Below are 6,000 nucleotides of genomic sequence, written 5' to 3'. Positions count from 1 at the left end.
GGAGTCACTCTTGGGCTCAGAGGCAATTTCTCAAAAGGGCCTCATCTCCAGGGACTGTGCTCAGCCCACTATCTGCCTGGAGCTGCTGCCATAAACTCAAAGACTGTGCAGGGCAGGATCAGACAGGACAGGGGCCCCTTTTTGCTTTAAGCACTCTGAGTTTGCTTTCTGTGAGCTACATGGATTGGTGCTAGAAGGGAGTAAATATGCATGTCCCCTGCCCCACTCCACCTCTCTCCAGATACCTCCCTGACAGATCCCACTTAACTTGTTTATCAGATACCGGGCAGACACTTGGTGTGAGCATCTCTGAGAGCCCCAGGGCTGCTGGTGGTAGGTGGGGTGCTCTGGGGACAACTGCCCAGAAGAAGGGAGCTGACATCATGGCCGGGAGCATGAATATCTGGAGTCCTTGGTCTACTAAAATATTGAGTAATATTCATAGTGAACACAAGAAAATGCTAAATGAAGTGGCGTTTGTCACAATGATGAAAAGATGGCATAAACCACTGTTGGTGTGTCATCTTAGAAGCAGTGTGCTTGTTTTGCTCATAATCCCAAAACGTTCTGTTCTCTCTGGCAATGAATGTTGTGCATCAGTCAACGTCGTGTTGTCATGTTTTCCTCTTGACCCAGCGTTCATTGTTCCTTCCATTGTCTCAAACACAAACCACCAGTGAGGTGGGTCTCTTTATTAGTCTTCTTTTAAGAGACAGGGTCTCACTATGTTGCCCTCAAACTCCTGATCTCAAACTCCTGGCTTTGATCCTCCAGCCTTGACCTCCCAAAATGCTGGGGCTACAGGTATGAACTACTGCATCTGATAAGTCTTATTTTCAGAGGCATTAAAGAAAAACGTTTATTAAAGTTCATGTAGTTAGTAAGTAGCAGAATTTGATCTGGATTCTAGGTCTTGAGCTTGAATCTGGGTTTTTCTCAATCCAAAACTCCTAGATCATTAAACAATATCACCTCTCATTAGTTGTAGGCCAGTATTCTTAGCCACATTCCATTACCCAGTCCAGCAATGTAAATATAGGCGGTCCCATCACCAAAGAAATTAGGGAAAAAAAATAGTATTACTCTATTAATGCTGACTAGGAATATAGGGTGCAAACATCAAAGCTTCCAAAGTTCAAATTAATGTGGTATTAAATAATACAATGTTGCATGCTTAATAAAAATGATCATCCTGTACTATTTCAATGAAAACCGTTCATATTTATAGTTCACTAAAACCAGCCTAACTCACACTCGCGTCTCAGGTTTATCCAGGAATCACATTCAGGTGGGAAAGTTTGGGTTAAAGATCCATAAACACAGACTCTGCACTTACGTTTTCCTGCTTGAAACATTTTCTTGGGGCTACCTTTTGTCTAATAAACTCATGGTATTTTACACTAAGACTCTGTGTGGCAACTCTACCATGGTGCTCATGACAGCAGCCTGTGGGCCTGCTCCATGTGCTGTGCGGGGCACGGACCCCAGGACCTTAGTGCTTCCTCGGAGGCCAGCCTGTCCACGGTTGCCACCCTGCGTTCTCACTCCTGACTTTGCCAGACATGCCGAGGGGCTGGAGATCATTTTTTCTTGCATTTGTTCACCAGGCAGCAGAGGAGCTGGGGCCCACAGGAGATGGTCGGAGAGGGAGTAGGTATGAAGTTCTATTTAATCTCACCTTGATAGGAAGTATGATGTCAAGCCGCCATGTCAATGCAGGGGCAGACACTGATGATGAGAAACGAAAGGAGAGGCCACTGAGGGAAAGCCAGAAGGGAGACAGTTTCGCGGCATTCTTAGTCCATTCTGGCTGCTGTAACAAAAGACCAGGACTCTGTAGCTTATGAACAACACAGTGTATCCTCAATGGATTCCTTGAGGCTGGGAGTCCAGGATGAAGATGCTGGCAGATTTGATGTCTAGTGACAGCCTATTTCCTGGCTCATAGATGACATCTTCTCCCCATGTCCTCACAGGGTGGAAGGAGTGGGGCATCACTCTGAGGTCTCTTTTATGGGAGCAGTGATTTCACTCATGGGGCCCCAACCTCATAATCGCATCACCTCCCAAAGCCCCCACCTGCTGTTGCCAACACATTGGGAATTCGGTTTTCACATATACATTTTACAGGGACATAAACATTCAGTCCATTGCACTGAAGGTATAACCTACATCTACGTAGGGCACGTTTACCACCATTCTACAGATGGCACAAGGAAAGGGGTTACCAAACCATGCCGTGTTGATACCAGGAGGAAAACCTAGAGTATTCATTCCCAGGCTTTTACAACTGCGGGGCCAGAACCCTTCTCAAGTGAAAGTGAAGTGATTTCTGAGTAGAAAATGGGCCGTTTCTGAAGGTTACTGAAGGGAGCGTCTCCTTTTACCCTTCAGCTAAGTGATTTTCCATGAGAGAAATTTTGTAGAGATAAACAAATTCCCTTTTAAGTTTCTTTCTTTCCTTCTTTCTTTCTTTTTTCTTTCTTTCTCTCTCCTTTCTTTCTCTCTCTTTCTCTCTCTCTCTCTCTCCTTCCTTCCTTCCTTTCTTTCTTTCTTTCTTTCTTTCTTTCTTTCTTTCTTTCTTTCTTTCTTTCTTTCTTTCTTTCTTTCTTTTTTTTTTTCTGAGACGGAGTCCTGCTATGTCACTCAGGCTGGAATGCAGTGGCACAATCTCGGTGCACTGCAACCTCCACCTCCTGGGCTCAAGCGATTCTCCTGCCTCAGCCTCCCAAGTAGCTAAGATTACAGGTACATGCCGTCACGCCTGGCTAATTTTTGTATTTTTTTGTAGAGACAGGGTTTCGCCATGTTGGCCAGGCTGGTTTTGAACTCCTGACTTCAAATGATCCCCCAGCCTCGGCCTCCCAAACTGTTGGGTTACAGGCGTGAGCCACCACGCCCAGCCCTGTTTAAGTTTATTCTCCTCAACTCAGATAGCCACCCTCAGTAGCCTCGAAGAAGAATCACAGAATGACGGAGCACGACTGGAATTTATCTGGCCAGTGGAGACAGGCATTGAACATCTAAGAAAACTGCCCCTCTTTTCCATTGCAATAGTCTTTCCAATAAAATGAAAAGAAAATGGAATTTTAAAACTTTAAGGAAAAGAACATGCTATTTCTTAACCTAAAAGTAAAGATTGCCCAGGGAGATGATAAAGGGATAAAATAATTCTCAGACTGTGTCTGCCTTCTAGTTTCAGCCAAGTCCCTAGATGACCAGAATAGATCAAAACAGCTGAGGGCAGCAGGAGGCAGGAGACCCCCTGAGCGATGGATATGCCTTCTCATGTGATATGGCAGGCACTTGCTCAGGGACAGAAACAGACATGATTCCCCAGCTCTCAGCCACTGTTGTTCTATGATCAGATGAGAAGCCTTTCAAGCAAAATGTCTTTTTAAAAAATGTCTTGACTGTTCATTAGGTTTTATTATTATGATTGTTAAGTCAAATGTGTGTACACACTTGCAATTTTATTGACAGAGATCAAAGGCCTTTTAAAGCATTCAGTTTAAGGCAAGGGCCAAGCACCCAGAGCCTCTAAAAACTGTCACTACCTGGCTGGGAGTGGTGGCTCACGCCTGTAATCCCAGCATTTTGGGAGGCCAAGGTGGGTGGATCACTTGAGTTGAGGAGTTTGTGACCAGCCTGGCCAATAGAGTGAAACTCCATCTCCAAATGCAAAAAATTAGCCGGGTGTGTTGGTACACGCCTGTAATCCCAGCTACTCGGGAGGCTGTGGCAGGAGAATCGCTCAAACCCAGGAAGCAGAGGTTGTAGTGAGCTGAGATCATGCCATCCTCTTAGTCAGTTGTTTCCAGATTCTTTCCTCACACACTGATGTGTAACACAGGCTCCCAATGACATGGTGGCTTCTTCCTGAGGATGTGGGAGGAACCCCCTGCTCCCACTCCCCACAGCTCATGAGCTTGGGCTGCAGAGGGAGGGAGGGGGGCCAGCAGGTCTGTGCTCCTTTGAGGGGGTGGCATCCAGCCCCATCCCATCCATGACTTCTTCTAGGAGGTTCCCTTGGTGTCCCACTAGGTAGTTAAGAGAAGCGAAGATTTCTTGATATGCATTACTCATGCAGGCCTATTGTGCATTTGAATCACCTGGAGATCTTGTCCACATGGTTTCTGGTTTGGGTGGTGCGGCGGGGCCTGAGAGCCTGCATTTCTGACAATTTTGGAGTAATGCCAGTCCTGCCGGGCCATTGGCCACACAGGTCGGGGGGCATTCACCTGTCATTATCTGTCCCATTCTTTCAGGCGCATTTGCTTGTTAACCAGAGACTGGGAGTTTTGTTGAATGCGTTCAAAGGCCTGTGACATTATTGCCCTGAGGCCACTGCAGCCCAGCTCTGTTCTGTAGGAATCAGTTTCTCTCCTTAGAGTGACAGGTGATCTCACCGCAGGGCTCCTTGGTTGAGTGTTGGCCCAAGGACACTATCAACTCTCAAGAGAAGCGTCTGCCAGCCAGCCACCCATGATTCGCAGGGTTTAGGCTCTGGAACGGTGAAGAAGTGGCTCCACGCCATGGGCAGATCTGAAGGAATTCTTAGCAATCGTGTCCGTTCTAATGCTAAAATGAGGAAAATCTAAATCAACGCTGGGATGGACACAACAAAAGCAGAAATTCCAGCATATTTAGAAATAATCCCAATAATCCCAACCAGAAATAATCTAAGGTCTGCCATGGATAAAAATACAAAACCGGATTTAGGGCTAGATTCAGCAGGAAGGGCTTGTGGAAAGACAGGAAGGAGAAGGGACAGGGAGGGGAGACACAGCTGATGGCCTCACTGTAGATTCAGGATGAGGATCAGTTAGAAGCATTTGGACAAAGGTCAAAGCTGTTAAAAAAAATTCATACACCATCAATCAAAATAAAACAACATGAATGAAGTGACTCAGGGAACATGCAGTTTGGCTCAACTGTAAACTGCTTCAGTAACATCTTGCTCCCCTTCTCCTGGTCAAGAAACTACATTATTCATCTTCCAATAACAGATTATCGCCCTGTTCTTGGAATGAGAGAAACTCCACATTGCAGGAAAATAGCACAGCTCACAACACCTAGAAGAATATCCACATGACTTTCAACATACTTTAGAAAAAAAATCACGACAAAGTGGCTCAATGACTAAAGAGAGACGTTTCTTCTATTTGCCATAAAACCCAGAAAGGCTTTTTGCAGAAAAAGAGCCAACATATTTTCTTGAAGTCATTGGTAGGCTGTCTCTTCCCCAAGCAGAAATTCAAAAACACAATATAAACATTTGGTTCAAGTCTTGGCACTTTCTCCAGTAAGAACAATGCCCCTCCCTCTCCCTGGTGGTAGCAGAACTGGGGAGCCCTGGGCTGAGCCCGTTCCCTCCCTCTCTGCCATACTGCCTGCTGGAAGACTGGAGGAACGTCTAAACTTAGCACATCGTGGTGTAGGCAAGATTATGCAAGCACAAGGAGATAGTCCAAGCAAATGTTCTGAAATGAATTCATATCTTCAAGATCAGAGTCTAGACTTATTTGCCCAGACGCTCAGCACTTCCCTGCTCTTGTTTTTGAAAGTTGTGGTCCTTGGCACCCAGTTAGTTTGTCCTATCTTCATAGATTCTGGGAGGGGGCCAGACACCAGCGTGACTGTCTATGCACACTGCGTGCTGGACTGTCATGTGTGAGGGCGTGTTGTGGGTGTGCCTGCACATGCCTGCATGTGTGAGTGCTCCTTCTTCAGGAAGTATTTTTACCTCATTGCACATTCCCCTTCCTGCATAAAATGAACTCCTTCCATTTCTTAACCAAAATGATTCTTGCCCATCATTCAAGATTCTGTTTAAATGTCATTTTCTTAAAGGTCTTAAAGGGTATCCTCAGATCACTGGAACCCAAGTAGGAATTTGGATAAATTATCTCATGTCACGGTTCTTTTCCTTAACACATTTTTGCCATAATATATACCCTTGAATTTTTAATTGTTTAATGCCTGTCTCTCACTAGTCTA

The 6,000-nt window shown here is 45.5% G+C and overlaps 1 long non-coding RNA gene across 1 annotated transcript in view; it reads right to left on the bottom strand.

Annotated features, from left to right (window-relative positions):
- Positions 1 to 1,171: 1,171 nt before the first annotated feature.
- Positions 1,172 to 6,000, bottom strand: part of LOC130540512 (uncharacterized) — a 40,931-nt gene continuing 36,102 nt past the window's right edge. The window contains exon 5 of the long non-coding RNA XR_008954494.2: positions 1,172 to 4,581. This is a non-coding gene — a long non-coding RNA (uncharacterized LOC130540512). The remainder of the gene's footprint in view (positions 4,582 to 6,000) is intronic.

The sequence above is a fragment of the Pan paniscus genome, chromosome 8, assembly GCF_029289425.2.
Source record: "Pan paniscus chromosome 8, NHGRI_mPanPan1-v2.0_pri, whole genome shotgun sequence".
Classification (NCBI taxonomy): Eukaryota; Metazoa; Chordata; class Mammalia; order Primates; family Hominidae; genus Pan; species Pan paniscus.
Note: the sequence above shows the minus strand (reverse complement) of the source record. Positions and strands in the feature narration are given on the sequence as shown.